The sequence below is a fragment of the Vicugna pacos genome, chromosome 25 (assembly GCF_048564905.1).
Source record: "Vicugna pacos chromosome 25, VicPac4, whole genome shotgun sequence".
Classification (NCBI taxonomy): Eukaryota; Metazoa; Chordata; class Mammalia; order Artiodactyla; family Camelidae; genus Vicugna; species Vicugna pacos.
In genome coordinates this window covers 15,867,259-15,888,921 of record NC_133011.1, presented here as the reverse complement: position 1 = coordinate 15,888,921, position 21,663 = coordinate 15,867,259, and the positions used below count along the sequence as shown (strand labels likewise).

General features: G+C 33.4%; 1 long non-coding RNA gene across 1 annotated transcript in view; it reads left to right on the top strand.

Annotated features, from left to right (window-relative positions):
- LOC116285604 (uncharacterized) overlaps positions 1 to 21,663 on the top strand; it is a 102,918-nt gene that overhangs the window by 16,421 nt on the left and 64,834 nt on the right. The window contains exon 3 of the long non-coding RNA XR_012064163.1: positions 5,039 to 5,101. This is a non-coding gene — a long non-coding RNA (uncharacterized lncRNA). The remainder of the gene's footprint in view (positions 1 to 5,038; positions 5,102 to 21,663) is intronic.

Sequence of the window (21,663 nt, the reverse complement as noted above, 5' to 3'; positions counted from 1 at the left end):
GCAGCCTTGGATCTTGATGGCATTGTTTCCTTGTTCCAGACTCTTATCAAACCTGCCCTTGAGTTTTTTAAAATAATGCTTTATCCTGTAAATAAATTCCCCATCACTACAGCTGGTTTGAGTGAGTGTTCCTTACAACCAACGACTAAGGTAGGAAGTGAGCTATTCCCTAGCTTCACTTTGAAAGTTTTGCAGAGCTATATTGTTATAAACTTACTCTTACTAACTTGGTAGAGAATGCTATGTGTGACAGTTTAGATCTTTTGTTCTTGTCTTTAAAAAGTTAGTATATTTTTTTGTAAACTTAAAGATGCCAAACAAAAACATAAATTTCGTATATCAAGGCATCAACATAATGTGAAAATAAGAGAAATATCATTTGACCATAATAAAAAGAAACTTGTAAGTAGGGTCCAGGTATACAATTAAATTTCTTTTATAATATTTAAAGTTTATATATATATGACATGTCTAAGTCTTGACTCTTCATTTTTCCAGTCTCTCTTACCCTTTGTTATAGTCTTGGTTTTTCCCTTTTGTATTAATCTGAATTTTATTTATTTATTTTTATCAAATATATGTATATAGCTTTTATTAAGGCATATTTTACTAAAAGAATTATAATAATGTCAATCCTCCTTTGCCAAACCAAACATTGAATTCGTCTAAGTAGATGTGTTCCCTGGTATTTCCATATTTCTAAATAATATTTTTTACTGCTGTCTCAGTGTAGCAAGGTTATTTTTCCCACTGCTTCCTTTTCCTTTCCGCCTATCCTTTCTATATAGGATTTACTTTATTCTGACCATCCAAATACATTTCGCCATTGTAGGGCAAGTAGGACGAATAGTATATTTTGCACAAGGAGAATACTGCAACTGCTTCTTCCCTCCTGTATAGCCCTTCATTTTTCCTGGAATTAGTTAACTATGTAACTGATTTTCATTTGCCAGTTTTTATTAGCTTTTCATTTGCCTAAATTTACTGCAGTTTTTCAGTATAAGTGCTCATTTAGTTTCTTCTGCTGTTTTTATTTTTCTTATATGCCCCTGTTCCAATCTGGACTCTTCTCTACACATTTTAGTTCTGGGAAATTTTCTTGTGTAATTCTTTAGATGATTTCATTCACTCCATTTTCTTGTTTGAAAATTGGATCTTTTGTTGGATCTTCTAAATTCTTTACTTTTCACCTCTTATTTCTCATTTCCTTGATCTTTTTGTTCTACTATCTGGGAAATTTCTTCAACATTATTGTCCAAATCTCCTATTCAGTTGGGTTTTTTTAGTCATCTCATTTTTTGTTTCCAAAAGTTTTTCTTGTTCTCTGTCCTATTTTTAGAGCCTGCTTATTCTTGTTTTATGCTTGCAATAATTATCTGCTATCTCTCTGAAAATATTTCTTAAAGTATTTTCTCCTTTTAGTGTCTCTATTTCCTTTAGGTATTTTATTTTCTCTTTATTTAGTCTAATGTCTGATTTTCATGTTGAAGACTTTCCTCAAATGTCTTAAGATACTTAATTGTATGTTTTATATTTATGCCTAAGATGCTCGGGTGCCATATGGAAACACTGTCGGCTTGTGAATAGGATGCCTCAACCATATAACGGTTGATGATGAACCTGCTTTTTCTATATGTTAGAATTTCGCAATCATCAGCCTCAGTAGGTGTTTTCTTTGAGGTCATTTGGTTCTCTGGGGAAGTATTCTCTTATTCTTCCACCTGGGAGGTTATAAGCCTCAATGCCTGTGTTCTAGGAGCAGGTAGAAAAGGGTCTAGTTTCCCACCAATCAGTGCACACAGTTAGACTTAATCTTTTTGGCTTCAGCTCCATTTCCCATACTGACTAGTGTCTGGAGCCTCTTAGATGTAGTGGTTCATCTGGAAGCTAAAACATTGGTATCCTGCAAGGTGGAAGGTGGGGAGAAAATAGAGAAAGGATAACTTGGCCTGGGGGTATGGGAGACCAGATGAAATCCAAGCATCTAGCCACTTTCCACTACTCTGTTTACAGCATTGAGCTTCACCATCACCTCCCCCAGTGCCTTGTGCCTTTATGTCCTGAACCTTTCCAGGTTTCTGTAGGGTAAATTAGACTAAAAAGAGAAGAAGAGAAGGAAGAAGAGGGAGAAGAAAAGAAGCATGTTTCTCATGGATAACCTTCTATCTGGGCACTCAGCTTACAGCTTCCTTTATTAAACACCACTCTCCATCTACTTTCCATCTCCCAAAAAATACTTTTGAAATCTCGCATCATCTTTATCTTCCTTCATTTTTTCCTTATAGTTTTTGTTCCATTTTTATTCCTTTACTTACTTGATTGAGGCTTCAGGAGAATGAAGAAATAGAGGCATGTTTAATCAGAATTTTTCTCCTTACTTCATGTAGTGTAAATTCAGATTCCCTTCCAAAAGATGCTTCTGCTCATTGCTCTTGCCAGGTCCTGAGTTTATCCCCAGCATATGATACTTAAGGATTTCAACCTGAAAAGAACAGCATGAAGAATTTCCTAGAATTTACACAGAGAGGCTACAGTCATAATGTTGTATAGTTTTCCTCACCAAAAAGCATGGTATTAACCAACAGGAAAAAGCACACCATAATAGTGGTTGTCACAGCTGGCAGAGTTGTGAATTTTTAGGCAGGGAGCACACTGACTTAATGAATTGAACAATGATTCAGTTAATTTGATCAAGCTGAGTGGTGGAGCATTATCCCCAGAGGAGGAGAATGCGTTGTGCTTGTCACTGATTCTATGAAATAGTGTCTCTGCTCTTTAAACTGCAATCTCAAAAATACAGTACAGAATTTTAGTTTACTACAGCCACTCTCCACCACTGGGAATCATCTGAACTTTTACACATTGGCCAAAGCTTTCAGGTTACTTTATCAGAGTCTGAGGAAAGTCTGGTTGTAAATGATTTGTTAATATTAAGTATTCAGATTAGTTAGGAAGATAGCTTACTCCAGTTTACCAAATAAATGTATCCTTTCCTCTTAATTTCACTCTGCTTCTGCCACCATATCATTGATTCAGGCAACCATTCTTATGGTCCTTGAAAAAACATTGTACAACTGTGGGCTTAGGCCTAAGTCATTCTTCTAGAAAACTCTTGCAACTTTTTGAGTCTCCCAGATCCTCATGCACAGAAATTTCCATCTGCTATTCTCTTTTCTAGATGTCACGTAGTGTAGTTGAATGGCCATTGAATGAAGAGTGAAAGTTTTAGATGTGGTCTTATTTTCTAAATTTCTGTGAGGGACAATTTCCTAGAGTTGTGTGGCTCAAACAAGAACATATATGTTAAAATGCCTTGTAAATTGTAAATTAATTTGTATAATCTATTCCACCATTTTTAGTTTTTCAGAGAACACTGTGTGATGATTCTGTTTACAATAATAAGGAATGAAGTTTTAATCATTTCAATAAAAAGAATTTCAGTGGATTAATTTAATGGACCTGCCTTTTAATTAAGGTATTATTACTACATAAAAGAAAAATACCTTAAGGCCTACTTCAAGTTCAGCATTTTCTCTGTAACTACTGTTTGTTATGGGCTGCCTTGGGTCTCCCTCACCCTCAATTTACATTTTGAAGCTCAACCTCTAGTACCTCAGAATGTGACTGTTTTTGGAGATAGGATGTTTAAAGAAGTAATTAAGTTAAAATGGGATTGTTAGGGTGGACCCTAATCCAGTATGACTGGTGTCCTTACAAAAAGTGGAGATTAGTACTCAGACAGAGGGAAGACCATGTGAAGATAGGGAGAGAGGCCTCAGAAGAAACAATCCTGCAGAAAACTTGATCTTGGCCTCCAGAATTGTGAGATAATAAGTTTATGTTGTTAAAGCCACCCAGTCTGTGACATTTTGTTCTCAGCACTAGTGAACAAATATACTATTTAAGGCTAAAGAAGAAAAATGTAAGTTCATGACATATGTTGTCCCAGGATATAATACATTCTTTCTTAGAAATTTCACTGATACATAAAAGATTATTTTCTAGAAACAGGAAAAAGTTGGTAATTTTAACAATTTAATGTTATATTTTATATTATTCCTGATTATGTTTATTTTAGTTTAAATTTTACTAACAAGTAAGGTGGTAGTGTTTTATACCTCATGAATAAAATTACTATATAGTCATGCATTCAGTAGCACCATCAAAGCACATGTGGAATTTGCTTTGTTGGGCTTTTTTTCCTATTTTACCAGAAAAATTTATTGGACTAAAAACTTAAATACAACTAGTATGCAAGCCATTCTCTTGAGAGATTGAGAGAGATATATATATACATTACATATATCCTTGTATAAGCATATTTGTGTAAATATATATTTATGTGTATTTACACAAGTATATGTGTTTATACAAATATATATACTTATTTATACAAATATATATTTTTATAATATATATTATAAATTGTATATTTATATATATTCTATATATAATTATATATGTATTTATATATCTATACAAATTACATATACAAATGTAATTCACTATATAATAAAAAGAATGGTATCTTGGCATATCCCTGTTAATAGAATGCCCTTGTGAGGTATGCTGGTTACTTTTTTCTTGATTAAGAGAAACAGTAAGAGAACAGGAATGTCTACAAAGGTCTAGGCAGGAGATACAAACTTAGACATCATAGTTTTTGAAAAATAATGTAGTTTCTCATTATTTTGTCTTTGAAAAATAAAGTAGCTTCTCACTAATATTTAAGACAACTTGAATTTTTGAATCTGTATAGTAGCTCTCATCTATTCAGTTACTAATACTATTTAAATTATTGTTTATTGATAAATCAGTAAAAATATTTGTAAATTCTGAATAATTTACTGATATTGCTTTGCTTGCTCCAGTTTATGAATAATAGGAAAGAGGACAAATGTATTTTATTTAGCCTAAATACAACAAATGCCCATATATTGTTTACCCCAGGGTAAACAATATGGAGTAGAAAGAATATTATCGTGGCATATCCCTGTTAATGGAATGTCCTTATGAAGTTACTTTTCTCTTGATTCAGGAAAACAGTGAAGAGGCTTGGAATGCCCTGTATGAATCTGAGTTATTGCCACCATTTGGAATAGTAAGTACTACAGCACACTGGAATTGCTTGAGCTGCAAGCATTTTCTTTAGACTGAAAGGAGACATTCTAGAATCTAGAAAGTCACTATTTATTATGTATAAACATAAGATATGTATAAAAATGAAACAAAAAGGAGTTAACTTACTTTTTTTGGTTTTGTTTTATTTTTGTTTTGGTGGGGGGAGGTAATTAAGTTTATTTATTTATCTTTTTTTTGATGGAGGTACCAGGGACCTCGTGCATGCTAAGCATGTGCTCTACCACTGAGCTATACCTGCTCCCCCAGGAGTTAATTTAATTTTAAAACAATGAACTCCTAAGTCAAATATAAAATATGAACCTAAGAAAATAGTAGTAATAAATGAGCATAAGCTGCCTTCTGTAAACAATATATATTCTGACTTCTCTCTTGTTCCTATTTGTGAGTTGTTGGTGCTCCTATCTGAGGGCAACCCCTGCACTTGATCACTAGACTCCATGCCCTTTCTTCAACTCAAGTTGTCATTCCAGCAATCCCTTCTGCTTCATCATTATTTCTCTTCCTCATGGATCATAAGTACAAAATGTGGTTTCTCCCATCAGACTTTTGTACACCTCTTTCCCCCAATATCTTGTATTAAGGACAAAAATGACCTTCACCTTCTAAACGCAATCGTTCATTTTCAGTCCTCATTTTACTTGAGCAGAATTTTAAACAGTGGCTTCCAGGATACTCACTCTCTTTTTTTTCTCCTACCTTACTGGCCACTTCTTCTCAGACTCCTTTATTTGATTCTTCTTATCTCTTTGATCTAGCATATACTCTGTAATCTCATCCACAAACATAGATAGATGCCATCTATCTACTGATGACTTCTAAGTTTGTATCTTCCCCCAACTCTTTCCTCTGACTTCAGACTCATATATCTAACTGCCTACTTGACATCCTTAATTGGATGTCTAAAAAACACTTCATACTTAACATGATTAAAAATGAACTCTTAAAATTCCTTTCTTCAATCCCCATTCAAGCCAGCATCTCCCATAGTCTCCCCTTCCTCAGTAATTGCAACTCCATCCTTTCAGGTGTTCAGACCAAAAAACTTTATAGACTTTCTCTCATACCCCACATCCAATCTGTCGGCAAATCTCTTTGTCTTTGAACTGTATCCAGACTTTAACCACTTCTCACCACATCTATCTCTCACCTGGATTATTATTGCAGTTGCCTTCCTAGAGGTTCCTACTTAACCCCTTGTTCTCTTATACTCAATATAAAAGCCAGAGTGGGCCTTTTAAAAGATAAGTTAGATCACGTCATTCCTTTTCTCAAAAATCTTCAACAGCTTCTATCTCATTCAAAATATAAGGCCTTACATCAACCTGCTCCTCTAATACTTTTCTGTTCTTATTGCTTATTAATCCTCCTTCCTTCTGCTCCAGTCCCATTGTCCTCCTTGTTCTGGACTCTTGTTCATGAAACATGCTAGAAATAGTACCACCTCAAAGTTTTTGCACTTGGTTTTCGTTCTGCCTAAAAGTTTACTTCCCGGCATCTTCCCACCCTCTCAATGAAGTCCCTCTGTTCCCCTCCCTAGTCATTACATGGCTTGTTCCTTCTGTTTCAGGTCTTTGCGCCAGTGTAACCTTCCTAGTGAGACCGTCTCTGTTGACCCTATTTAGAATACTGTAACTCTCCCTCCACCAAAGTCTTGGCAATTAGCATACCCTTTCTGCTCTTTTATTCCCTAGTATTTCTCATCATCTGATGTGATACATAATTTTGCTTAGTTTTGTATTCTCTGTCACCCTTCACTAGAATGTGAACCCCCAAAAGAGGGATTATTGTCTGTCTTGTGTCTCCCACAACCTAGAATAGTTCCATGTAAAACCCTAACAATTTTTTAAGATAAATTAATATACACTGATACACTCTTTTTTTAACCTGTTCATAGCCAGATTTAAAAAACCATAGTCTACTTTTATTTTGATAAATTATAGCAAATTTATTTTGTAATTTTCTCTCTTACCCATAACCTTTTCATAGATTTTTCTTTTTAATCATAAGATAATAGATTTTTAGAACTAGGATGGACCTTTTAAGGTAAAGAAAATCACTTGGCCACCATGGACCTCTTTGGACTCTAGGTTCTTTATCTGTAATTGAATGAGTCAAAGTCAAGTTGTAAATTCAGCTCATTTTTTAAATCAATATTCAATTTGTATATCACAATATTAGGAAGGTTTATATTTAGTTTTTTGTTCAATATACCTGAAAATCAGTCACTTTCACTAGAAATTGTTTTCCATGAAGGAAAAAAATTCTTTCCAGTAGTTTAGAAGGTATAGAGGAGACTGAGAGAGTTAAGGCTAGATGTCTTTATTTTGTTGTTAAACTGGGAGATAAGGTCTTCAGCTGAAAATAAGAGTGATAAAAACAGGAATAGGCATTTGGAAAGAATGGAAAAGATTTAATGAGTATGAACAGTAAGGTAGGGAATTTACTGAGTTATTTTTCCTAAATGTATATAAATCATGCAAATATTTTTTCAAGGGCAAAATTTATTAAAATAGCAACAGAAAATTATAATAGTTCTTTATAAGAAAAATATGCATAGAATTATTTTTTAAGGATTTAAAGAAATGGTACATCTAAGTAACTTTGGTAGTACTAAAAGAGCTTCACATTTTTTATTATTAACTATCTTCAAATTTTTAGCATACATTAAGTATCAAAAAATAAAGATACTGAGCCTTAATCTTACAGTCTTTCATATGTTTTGACTATTATAGCTTCGGAAGAAATTGTACTTTCTGCACCTTAGAAACTATTGTAGTTTCTTGAAATTTTATCAGGAAATTCTCTCATCTGCTTATTCCCAAAATCTGACATTACGAACATTTATTTCGCTACTATTCTAATTTTTTCATTTTATTATTCATCCAACAAGCAGTTTTTGAGAATCTCCTGCTTATTGCATACTGCAGGGAATTGTAGGAACTAAAAATGTGTAAATTTTTTTTAATGTGTTATGTTAGTAATTCGAGAATTCTTACCTGGAACTACACTTAAATGTTTTCTTAACAAAACTCAGAAAGCATCCCTCCTTGAACCTCATTCTCAGTGTCCACTCAGTCTTCAAATAATACAAAACCTACCTTCTAAATATTTCTAACATGTCTTCTCTTTTCCATGCCCAGTACCACTACAAAGTTTACACTGGTAATTTCCCATCTCAAAGAGTACAAGGGCCTCCTAACAGGTTTCTCTATTTTAGTCTTACCTCTCCAATCATTTTCACATTGCGATTAGAATTGCCTTCTAAGGCCAAAATATGGTTTTATCCCCCTGATTTAAATCTCCACAAACTCTTTGGATTCCAGCAATACTGAGCCACTTGAATATTCTCTCAAAGATAATATTATCTCATACTTTGTACATATTTTTCCTTCTGCTTCAATGCTCCTCCTTCCCTGTGCCCCACATTCTGTACCGAGCCATTCAACCTGCTCAGTCATCTCTAAGGATCCCTTCCTTGAGCTGTTCCATGCCTGCCCCTCTCTGAATTAGGACTGTATGAGCCTCTTGAGTGCTTCCATATTGCTATGTAAACACCCCTAACATTCTGTTTATCATGCTGAATTTTCAATAACAGTTGACTTGCCTATTCCCACATTTATTTCTAAGCAATCTATAGGTGAAAATGTGTCTTTGAACTCTGTATTCTTAACAGCTCTTGCAGTATCTAATAGTAGGCATTATTTAAATGTAAAACACTTTTCTCCTGGGAACTATTCTGTACTGCTTCTCTGAGGGTAGTACTCAAACACGTGGAATGTTTTGTCTCTATTGTATCTATAGTCCACAAAAATAACTTTAAGAGAGTTTTCTTCATTTTTTTTAACATTTTTTATTGATTTATAATCATTTTACAATGTTGTGTCAAATTCCAGTGTTCAGCACAATTTTTCAGTCATTCATGGACATATACACACTCATTGTCACATTTTTTTCTCTGTGATTTATCATAACATTTTGTGTATATTTCCCTGTGCTATACAGTGTAATCTTGTTTATCTATTCTACAATTTTGAAGTCCCAGTCTATCCCTTCCTACCCTCTACCCCCCTGGTAACCACAAGTCTGTATTCTCTGTCCATGAGTCTATTTCTGTCCTGTATTTATGCTTTGTTTTTGTTTGTTTGTTTTTGTTTTTTAGATTCCACATATGAGCGATCTCATATGGTATTTTTCTTTCTCTTTCTGGCTTACTTCACTTAGAATGACATTCTCCAGGAGCATCCATGTTGCTGCAAATGGCATTATGTTGTCAGTTTTTATGGCTGAGTAGTATTCCATTGTATAAATATACCACTCTTCTTTATCCAGTCACCTGTTGATGGACATTTAGGCTGTTTCCATGTTTTGGCTATTGTAAATAGTGCTGCTATGAACATTGGAGTGCAGGTGTCATCCTGAAGTAGATTTCCTTCTGGATACAAGCCCAGGAGTGGGATTTCTGGGTCATATGGTAAGTCTATTCCTAGTCTTTTGAGGAATCTCCACACTGTTTTCCCTAGTGGCTGCACCAAACTGCATTCCCACCAGCAGTGTAGGAGGGTTCCCCTTTCTCCACAGCCTCTCCAGCATTTGTCATTTGTGGATTTTTGAATGATGGCCATTCTGACTGGTGTGAGGTGATACCTCATTGTAGTTTTGATTTGCATTTCTCTGATAATTAGTGATATTGAACATTTTTTCATGTGCTTTTTGATCATTTGTATGTCTTCCTTGGAGAATTGCTTGTTTAGGTCTTCTGCCCATTTTTGGATTGGGTTGTTTATTTTTTTCTTATTGAGTCGTATGAGCTGCTTATATATTTTGGAGATCAAGCCTTTGTCGGTTTCACTTGCAAAAATTTTCTCCCATTCCGTAGGTTGTCTTCTTGTTTTATTTCTGGTTTCCTTTGCTCTGCAGAAGCTTGTAAGTTTCATTAGGTCCCATTTGTTTATTCTTGCTTTTATTTCTTCTAGGAGAAAATTTTTGAAATATATGTCAGATAATGTTTTGCCTATGTTTTCCTCTAGGAGGTTTATTGTATCTTGTCTTATGTTTAAGTCTTTAATCCATTTTGAGTTGATTTTTGTATATGGTGTAAGGGAGTGTTCTAGCTTCATTGTTTTACATGCTACTGTCCAGTTTTCCCAACACCATTAGCTGAAGAGACTGTCTTTATTCCATTGTATATTCTTGCCTCCTTTGTCGAAGATGAGTTGACCAAAAGTTTGTGGGTTCATTTCTGGGCTCTCTATTCTGTTCCATTGGTCTGTATGTCTGTTTTGGTACCAATACCATGCTGTCTTGATGACTGTAGCTCTATAGTATTGTCTGAAGTCTGGGAGAGTTATTCCTCCAGCCTCTTTCTTTCTCTTCAGTAATGCTTTAGCAATTCTAGGTCTTTGATGGTTCCATATGAATTTTATTATGATTTGTTCTAGTTCTGTGAAATATGTCCTGGGTAATTGGATAGGGATTGCATTAAATCTGTAGATTGCCTTGGGCAGTGTGACCATTTTAACAATATTGATTCTTCCAATCCAAGAGCATGGTATATCTTTCCATTTTTTAAAGTCTTCTTTAATTTCCTTCATCAATGGTTTATAGTTTTCTGTGTATAATTTTTTCACCTCCTTGGTTAGATTTATTCCTAGATATTTTATTACTTTGGGTGCTATTTTAAAGGGGATTGTTTCTTTACTTTCTTTTTCTGTTGATTTATTGTTAGTGTAAAGAAATGCAACTGATTTTTGAACGTTAATCTTGTAACCTGCTACCTTGCTGAATTCTTCGATCAGCTCTAGTAGCTTTTGTGTGGGCCTTTTAGGGTTTTCTATATATAGTAACATGTCGTCAGCATATAATGACACTTTTACCTCTTCTTTTCCAATTTGGATCCCTTTTATTTCTCTCTCTTGCCTGATTGCTGTGGCTAGGACTTCCAGGACTATGTTGAATAGGAGTGGTGATAGTGGGCATCCTTGTCTTGTCCCAGATTTTAGTGGGAAGCTTTTGAGTTTTTCACCATTGAGAACTATGTTGGCTGTAGGTTTGTCATATATAGCTTTTATTATGTTGATTTATGTTCCCTCTATACCCACTTTGGTGAGAGTTTTTATCATAAATGGGTGTTGAATTTTATCAAATGCTTTTTCTGCATCGATTGAGATGATCATGTGGTTTTTGTCCTTTCTCTTGTTGATGTGATGTATTACATTGATTGATTTGCGTATGTTGAACCAGCCTTGTGTCCCTGGGATGAACCCCACTTGGTCATGATGTATAATCTTTTTTATGTGTTGTTGGATTCTATTTGCTAAAATTTTGGTGAGGATTTTGGCGTCTATGTTCATCAGTGATATTGGCCTATAATTCTCTTTTTTTGTAGTGTCTTTGCCTGGTTTTGGTATCAGGGTGATGGTGGCTTCATAGAATGAGTTTGGGAGTATTCCCTCCTTTTCAATCGTCTGGAAGAGTTTGAGAAGGAGTGGTATGAGTTCTTTGTATGTTTGGTAGAATTCCCCGGTGAAGCCGTCCGGTCCTGGACTTTTATTTGTAGGGAGGTTTTTAATTGCTATTTCTATTTCCTTTCTAGTGATCGGATTGTTCAAGTGTTCAGTTTCTTCTTGATTCAGTTTTGGTGGACAGTATGTTTCCAGAAACTTGTCCATCTCCTCTAGGTTATCCAGTTTGGTTCCATAGAGTTTTTCATAATATTCTCATATGATATTCTGTATTTCTATTTTGTTTGTTGTAATTTCTCCATTTTCCTTTCTTATTTTGCTAATTTGTGCTCTCTCTTTTTTCTTCTTTGTGAGTTTGGCCAGAGGTTTGTCGATTTTATTTACTTTTTCAAAAAACCAGCTTTTGGTTTGGTTGATTTTTTCTATGGTCTTGTTAATCTCTATTGTATTTAATTCCTCTCTGATCTTTGTTATTTCCTTCCTTCTGCTGCTTTCTGGGGCTTTTTGTTCTTCTTTTTCTAATTGATTCAGGTGGTGGGTTAACTTGTTTATTTGAGATTGTTCTTCTTTTTTGAGGAAGGCCTGTATCGCTATAAACTTCCCTCTTAGCACTGCCTTTGCTGGAGAGTTTTCTTCATTTTCATAATTATAAACATAAAAGTATATAAATATTTATAAAATATAAATACATTTAAATTATTATAACATATAAATATGTATTTCATATATAATGTAGGGCATTATAAAGACTCCTATAGGGTGATAAAAGAAGTTGCAGAATATTTTCAGTAAAAAAATAATCTTAGAAAAGTTAAAAAAAAATTAAACCAGCTTCTTACGAAGTATTTCTGAGGGGCTTTTTTTGGCTTAAGTTAGATTCATTGAGGTTTAATTACCTGCAGTAAGATTTTCCTTTTTAAATGTATAGTTCTGCCAGTTTTGACAAATGTGTATAGTTGTATAACCACTTAGCAGTCAAGATACAGGTAATTTTCCAAAATGACTGTCGTCAAAGAGACCACAGATAGCAAATGTTGGCAAGGATACAGAGAAAAGGGAACCCTAGTTCACTGTTGGTGAGAATGTAAATTGGCTCAGTCACTGTGGAAAACAGTATGGAGGTTTCTCAAAACACTGAAAATGAAACTACCATATGATCCAGCAATTCCACTGCTGGGTATATATTTTAAGCAAATGAAGACACTAATTAAAAAAGATACATGCACCCCAATGTTCATAGTAGCATTATTTACAATACCCAAGGTATGGAAGCAACCTAAGTGTCCATGAACAAATGGATAAAGAAGATGTGGCATATCTATAAAATGGAATATGAAATTTTGCTATTTGCAACAACAGTGATGGACATGGAGGGTTTGTTATGCTTAGTGAAATGTCAGACAGAGAAAAACAAATCCTGTGTGATATCACTTATATGTGGAATCTAAAAAATAAAAGAAACAAATATAACAAAACAAATAGACTCACAGATACAGAGAACAAACTAGTGGTTACCAGTGGGGAGAGGGGAGAGGGAGGGGCAAAATGTGGGCAGAAGGTTAAGAGGTACAAACCACTATGTATAAAATAAATAAGCTATGAGAATACATTGTACAGTACAGGGAATATAGCCAATATTTTATAATAGTTTTAAATGGAGCATAATCTATAAAAATGTTGATCACTATGTTGTGCACCTGAAACTAATATAGTATTGTAAATCCACTATACTTCAATCAAAAAAAATTTTTTTTAAAGACACAGGACATTTTTATAACTCCAGAAAGTTTTTCCATCTGCTTTTCAGTCATTCCCTTTCCTCTCAGCCCCAGGCTATGGCAAATGCTGCTCTGATTTCTGTCCCTATAATTTTGCCCTTTCCAGAATGTCATATAATCATGTAATTTGTAGCTTTTTGTATCTGATTTCTTTCACCTAGCATAATGTTTTGAGATTCATATTGATGCTGCATGTATCAGTAATTAATTTCTTCTTATTGCTGAGTGGTATTAAACTGCAGGAATGTACCATAATTTGTTTATCCTTTCAGTGATTGCTGGGTTATTTCAGTTTTTATAGCATGATGAATAGCACTGCTCTGAATTTTTGTGAACAGGTCTTTGTGTGGACATATATTTTCATTTATCTTTGGAAGATGTCTAGGAGTGACATTGCTTGGTCATATGGTAATTGTTTGAAAAACTATATAGTCTTTTTAAGCAATTGGAAACAATTGAAAATTCAATTTCCCCAATGGATTTCCTTGACCCTTTTGTCAAAAACTGACTTAACTGTTCTGTTCTATTCATTTATATGTTTATCCTTAGGCCAATGCCACACTGGTTACTAAAGCTTTATAGTTTCATGATCTTGAAATCAGCTAATTTGAGTCCCCCAATTTTGTTCTTTTCCAAAATTATTTTGGCTATTCTGGATCCTTTGCATTTCCATAAAAATTTTTAAATCAGCTTGTTAATTTCTGGAGAAAAGTCTTTTGGGATTTGATTTGGATTTAGAGATAAATTTTGGGAGAATTGACATGTCAACAACAGTGAGCTTCCAATTCATGAATTTGGCATTATTTAGGTGTTCTTTAATTTCTTTAATTAATGTTTTGTAGTTTTCAGCATATAAATGTTTTACATTTTTAAAAGACATGTCCCTAAGTGTTTTATGTTTTTATACTATTATAAATGGTTTTATTTTAATTTCAAATTACAATTGTTTGTTACTAGCATTTAGAAATATAATTGATTTTTATATAATTTTCATCCTATCTGCAGGTTTACTATACTCTCTTATTAATTCTACTGACTTTTTGTAGACTCTGTAGGACTTTCTGTATTGGCAGTCATGCAATCTATGACTAAAGAAAGTTTTACTTCTTGCTTCCGGATCTGGATTAATTGTATCTGTTTCTCTTGTTTTATTTCACTGGCTGGAATCACCAGAACAGTGTTGAACAGAAGTAGTGAAGGGAACATCCTTGACTTGTTCATATTAGGGAGAGAGCATTCAGTTTTCACTATTAAATATGACAGATAACTTCAGGTTTTTTTTGTAAATGCCCTTTATCAAGTTGAAGGAGTCTGCTTCTATTCTTAGTTTACTGAGAGATTATGTCTTGAATGGGTGTTGAATTTTGTCAAATTATTTTTCTATAGCTATTATAAAGATCATATTGGTCTTTTTTAAAGCCAGTTGAAATTGTTAATTCTCATGTCCTTTATAAAGTATATTTTAAATCTCCAAGAGGAACAATGATACAGATTTTGATCACAGAGCCCTCTTTTTCATTGGATCCTTTTTAAAACTAATCATCTGTGGGACATGCTGGTAAATGCTAATATAGAAAATAAATGTATAACATGGATGTAATCCTTTTTAAACTCATAGGATTTTTAATGAGGGGTAACCAAGATAATGTAGATAAAGCACTTAGCTTAATATCAGGTAAATTAAATGCTCAAGAGATACTCAAACATTAAAAACTGATTCATATATTAATTTAAACATGGATTCTACATTTTTTGTATGTTTATTTTTTCAAAGTCACTGTTAGTGATATTACAAATATTATTAACATGAAAATTAAGATGAGTTGTTTAAAACATGATTAAGTTACTTTGGGGTTTTTTTTACTCAGTAAGAGAAATGGATGTATGTTCTGTCATAATTATAAAAAACAGTTGTTTTCACAGCTCAGATTCACCAGATGTTAACCTTAACCTGCAAAGAGAGGACTGACTAAATTAAAAAGTGTTCCTCAGCACCAACATGATTATTATTTTAAATTATTTCATAGGTTAGAAATAGCTTTTATGAAATTCCTTCCATGTAAATAAGAAAAGGGTTAGACATGCCTACTTTATGAATTTCTTGTGGATGAGAAATAGAGAGACAGTTTACTCTTTCATATTCTCATGGGCCCATCATGCATGTAGGAAGTCTTCAAGTGTGTCAGAAATCTTGGACATCAGTAGCTGGGCTTTAACCATCATTTGTTCCAAAGGAAATGAAAACATTTCTATGGACTCATGGAAAGCAAGGTTATGATTATTGAAAACACACACACACACACACCCACACACACACCCACACACACACATATACACAAAAGTAAATGCAGCTTTCCCTTATATTTTATTTTGGACTTGGAGAGTTGTAAACTTATTGTCTGTACTGGTGTTATACAACCACAGATAATTTAGTGATCGATCATAAACTGAGTTTTAATTTGCCTAGAGTGGAGGGCTTGTTCTTTTTAGTGTAAGAGTTATCAAGCAAGCAGAAGAACCAGACAATTGCAAGTGACACACCAAATACTTCTTTCCTTTTAACAAGTTTTGCTTTAAAACTTAAGAAATAACAGGGTTCTAATGATTTGTTGTCCCTGGGACAATAGTTTCCTGACATTTCAGAACAGCAGTTTATAATAATGCTTGCATATGGGTTTGATATTGTATGTTGTTAAAAGAATCAGCAGGTCTAGACTGGAGTTTATTTTTTAGGTATATAGTAATGATGTGCTGTTTCCCAAACAGAAGGACATGTGTACCTACCTCCAAGCATAAGGAATTGGGTACCAGGAAGAAACCATACTGCCTATGCTGTTTGGAAGGAAGGAAGGTAGTGATGTGGAGAAAAGATTCATCAGGTCTTTATTCCATAGTTCTGGGAATGTATAAAGGAAAGGTTATCTGGATCAGTAAACAACTCTGTACTTGGTATGATTCTGCCTGGGAGAGATCAAAAAGGCCAAGAGACCAGCCTTAAAATCAGAAAACCTAGGTTCAAGTCCTGTTAATGCCACTTATTGTAGAAAATTTACTAATTTCACTGAGCTTTCTCATCTGTAAAATTCCCATCTCTTTTTTTAAAAAATGCTTTTAATGAGTTTTTTCTCTTTTTTCTTTATGAGGGGAACGTAATTGGGCTTGTTTATTTATATTTGGAGGAAGTACTGGCGATTGAACCCAGGACCTCGTGCATGCTAAGCATGCACTCTACCGCTTGAGCTATACCCTCCTCCCATCTCATTTTAATCAATCTTATAGTTCTGTGGTAAAACTATAAAGGTGACCTGCAAAGTATTTTATGAACTACAGTTACTATAATATTATCTCTTGCTCAAATGCAAGAACTTAGAAATAACTGCTGTGTTCATTTTTAATAACATTCAAAGAAAGAAAACAAAAAGAAACCAAATTGTCTTTTTGGTTTTTGGGTTTTTTCTTAATCCATGGTATAAATGACTGTAAGTCTATTTCTTTGAAATATGTATCAATATTTTCTGAACTACATAGTCGCTATTATGAATCTATAGTCTAATATTGTCATTTTCCCTCCTTACGATTATAAGCACTGATAACCTAGACCATTGTCATCTGCCCAATCTCCGCAGCTCTTGAAAACAATTATTATTTAGTAGCTCGTGATGACTTAAGCTAATTCCTTAAGAAACATAAGAAGAAAGAATTGGAATTTATAAATTGGAAACCTCTGAGTTTAGAAAAATATCTATTTTCTTATGTATTTTAATGGCATCTTTGGTCTTTCATTCATTTGTAGCCACCAAGATGAGAAGATCCCAAGTGAGTTTTTCTAAGAGAGGAATTAAAAGTAAATATTAACTCTTCAGTTTATTCACTGGGATAGTTGAGATATTCTTTTTGTTTTATTTCTTATGCTTAATATATTCAACAAACATCTTTATCTTTTATTTTTCTGTCTATTTATAGTATATTTATTTTAACATCTTATTTGAATCCTACAAGAATATCCTAATATACATTCAGTTGCCTTTAAAAACACTATTACCTATGGACATCTTACAAACAGAGATTTTTGAGCTGCTTTTAAATTTTAGCTTCCAAGTGCCATTATACTCCATGCCTGATTTTATTTATGAATATAAAATTCATAATTCTGTGTTCATCTGACTTCTAAGTAAATGTTTTTAAATTGTTTTGCTCTGTTTTTTAAAGTAGTACCATCAGAGCATTTCTGTTGACCTCATGAAGCTATGACCCTTTTCACTGAATTAAGGACTCTTTAAATAGGGATCTCCTGAATTTATAATATTATCTTAAGAAGATGCTTTACCAATCTCTTAAAACAGAGAAATACGTTTTGACTACCATGTTATTATATACTGGGCATACAAAATTTCATACTTTTATTGCATAGTCGTGTGGATTTTAAAATTTAATTAGTGAAAATTATCAGAGAAATGCAAATCAAAACTACAATGAGGTATCACCTCACACCAGTCAGAATGGCCGTCATTCAAAAATCCAAAAATGACAAATGCTGGAGAGGCTGTGGAGAAAGGGGAACCCTCCTACACTGCTGGTGGGAATGCAGTTTGGTGCAGCCACTAGGGAAAACAGTGTGGAGATTCCTCAAAAGACTAGGAATAGACTTACCATATGACCCAGAAATCCCATTCCTGGGCTTGTATCCAGAAGGAAATCTACTTCAGGATGACACCTGCACTCCAATGTTCATAGCAGCACTATTTACAATAGCCAAAACATGGAAACAGCCTAAATGTCCATCAACAGGTGACTGGATAAAGAAGAGTGGTATATTTATACAATGGAATACTACTCAGCCATAAAAACCGACAACATAACGCCATTTGCAGCAACATGGATGCTCCTGGAGAATGTCATTCTAAGTGAAGTAAGCCAGAAAGAGAAAGAAAAATACCATATGAGATCGCTCATATGCGGAATCTAAAGACTCATGGACAGAGAATACAGACTTGTGGTTACCAGGGGGGTAGAGGGTGGGAAGGGATAGACTGGGATTTCAAAATTGTAGAATAGATAAACAAGATTACACTGTATAGCACAGGGAAATATACACAAAATGTTATGATAAATCACAGAGAAAAAAATGTGACAATGAGTGTGTATATGTCCATGAATGACTGAAAAATTGTGCTGAACACTGGAATTTGACACAACATTGTAAAATGATTATAAATCAATAAAAAATGTTAAAAAAAATTTAATTAGTGAAATTTAATTAAATCAGAATGCATGGGTTCTATTAATGTTTTGGGTAACTAATCTAATCAGTTAGATATTCTTAGACAAATGTCTTTGTTTTTATTATGCCTTATTGAAATGGTTAATCCTTAACTATAAGACATATGCCAAAGGTTTCATCACATTAATAAATGTCTAAAGTAATTTCATTTCCTTTTGGTAAATGTGACCTCTCTTCTTTCACTCCATATAAGCTTTTAGTTTTTATTTCCTTCATCAACAATATGATCACAGTCAATTTCAGTATTCTCCCATTTTTTTCTCCATTCTTTTATTCTCCACACAGAAATTCCAAAATAAAGAAAAGATGCTATACTCCTAACTTTCTCCAATGAAGACATTGGTTACAAACATTAAATAATTTAATCAAAAGCACTATGAAATGATAAGAACATAAGTGGTGTTGCAGGTATTACACAGGCTTAGAAATTGTAAGTAATAATTAACATAGCCAATAAAGAGCAGAACTGGTACTCAATTGAACTGAATTGAATTGAGTTGAGTTCTCTCCTTGACCTCTCGAAAAAGAAACCTTATTCTTTCTCATCACATATGTAATATATATTTATTTGTAAACCTTAGAAATTAAAAAGGCAAAAGTAAGAAAATAAACAACAGTAAATCATAAGCACTGTTAACATCACAGTATATACCCTTCTTAATCTATACTGCCCAGTATGGTAGCCACTAGCCACACGTGGTATTTAAATATAAGTAAAATTAAAAATTCAACTTCTCAGTTGCACTTCAAGTGCTCAACAGTCACAAGTTGCCAGAGACTACTGTTTTGAACAAGAGAGATTCAGAATATTTCCTTCATCATGGAAAATTCATCAGATAGTGCTACAAGTGTAGACATTTTTCCATGCATGAGAAAGTGCATACACACACATGCACACAGAGGTGTATGTGCACATACACCTATAAATTCACATTTAAACAATATAAATGGTGACCCATTACTATATATAATATTAGTAGTCTGACTTTCTTCACTGAACACAAATATTTCCTATGTTAATATATAATCTTCATAATCATTTTGAAGTATGAATTGTTCATTGGAACTATGTACCATAATATATTTAATCAAACTCTTCTTTTTTTTAGCATTATTTTAACATGATGCACAGTGCTACAATGAGCATCCCTGTATATGCAACTTCATACTTATATCTAATTATTTCCTTAGGATGAATTCTCTAGTAGGGGGAATTTTTAAATAGAAAAGATGTGCACAATTTTAAGGCATTTGCTATAAAGACCAAATTGACCTCCAGGGGAAAAAATGTAGCAATATACATTTTCCTAGTAGTGGGAAAACTCATCTGTTACTCTCTATGCTTGCTAACTTAGGTGTTAGTTTATTTGCTTTTTAAGTTCATGAAGACTTCATTTGCCTTGTTGTTAGTCCATCAGTTTCCTCATAAGTTTTATATTGAAGAAGGAGGATACCAACTAAATAAACTGCATGGAAGAAAAAAGTATGAACTAAATCTGGAAAAAGTTAAAATGAGTTTTAATTTATATATGCATATAATTATATATAAAATCATATGAATTAATAAAGTATATTAAATTATATGTATATATGTATAGAAAATCTCTCACACATGTCAACATTTGTAATAAGGAATAATTTTCACTTAATACTGTAATAGGCATGTTATTATTTTCTGCAAAACATCTTAATTATGACAAATTTGTCACTACACAGACCATTTTGAAACCACAATAATACATTCCAGGGTGTGTTATGCTGGGAAATTGCTATTCCAAGAAAAATGAAGTCACTTGGCCTTTAGGTTCGTGCATCAGAATATGCTCAGAGATAATATCTAATGAGAAGTCATGTATTACAATAGCCACTTAATTTTTATTAATTAAATTTTAGTTCCAGTAACACCTATTTATTCCTTGAGTTTTTTAAAACATTGTGTTTTCTAAGTGAAGGATTTTACATTAAATTTATTTTCTTTAAAGTACCAAAACTTTATATATATATATGTGTGTGTGTATATATATATATATACACACACATATACATACACATATGTATATATATACTATAAGCTATAAAACAAACCAGAAAAGAAGTTTTTTCCTAATTGTGGTAGAATCCAGCCAGCTGGTTCCAGTTCCCATGCCTGGCAACTGATGATCTCTGCCCTCTGAGCTCATACATTCTCAGATTCTGTGTTTTATATCCATCCTATCATATGACCATAAGCAATACTCCTTCAGTACATTACATTAACTCTAATTAGTTTCTCAGATGATCTAATCATCACAGAAACACTCTGGGGGAATGGAATGCAAGACAGGTAAAGGTTGACTTAAAAATAGACGCTAAGGGCCACTGAAGGAGAGACCTCTATAGTAGGAGTGGGGGTTATTGGAGTAGGAAAGGAGAGAGGTGGATAAAAAAAGATAAATTAATATTTTTGCATTAAACTGGCCCACTTTGTGAGGTTGAGGTTGAAAAGCACTATAGTTTTATTGACATTTAGTTTGAGAAGTTTTGAGGAGAAGGTGAGATTTGAGGGAGATTTAATGCAGAAAGGAAACACCAGGGTGGGTAAGAGAAAGAAATTTTTTCTAAAGGCAAAAGATCCTAATTATATAAATGAAATTATTTAGATCACTGATACGTTTTTTAGGACAAAATATGAAATGCAACATTTTACCAGAATAGAATTGTTGTGTGAAGACTTAAATTACAGCTGAATCACTTTCATTGACGATTAGAAACTTAAACTCCAGAGTTGTTTTCTGATATATATCAATAGAAATTTGTTAGACAAATTATAAAGGATTGCAGAAATTACAGTTATTGATTCAATATGTATTTTTAAAAGGCTCTATACAATAAATGATTAGTAGCAATCTCGTAAGGTATACATTACCCTTTAGGGCACAGGTTTAAAATTTGTCATTACTTTGACTTATGGTTTATTTTATTGTTCTTGCTCCATTTGTGCTAATCTATTATCTAAGTATAG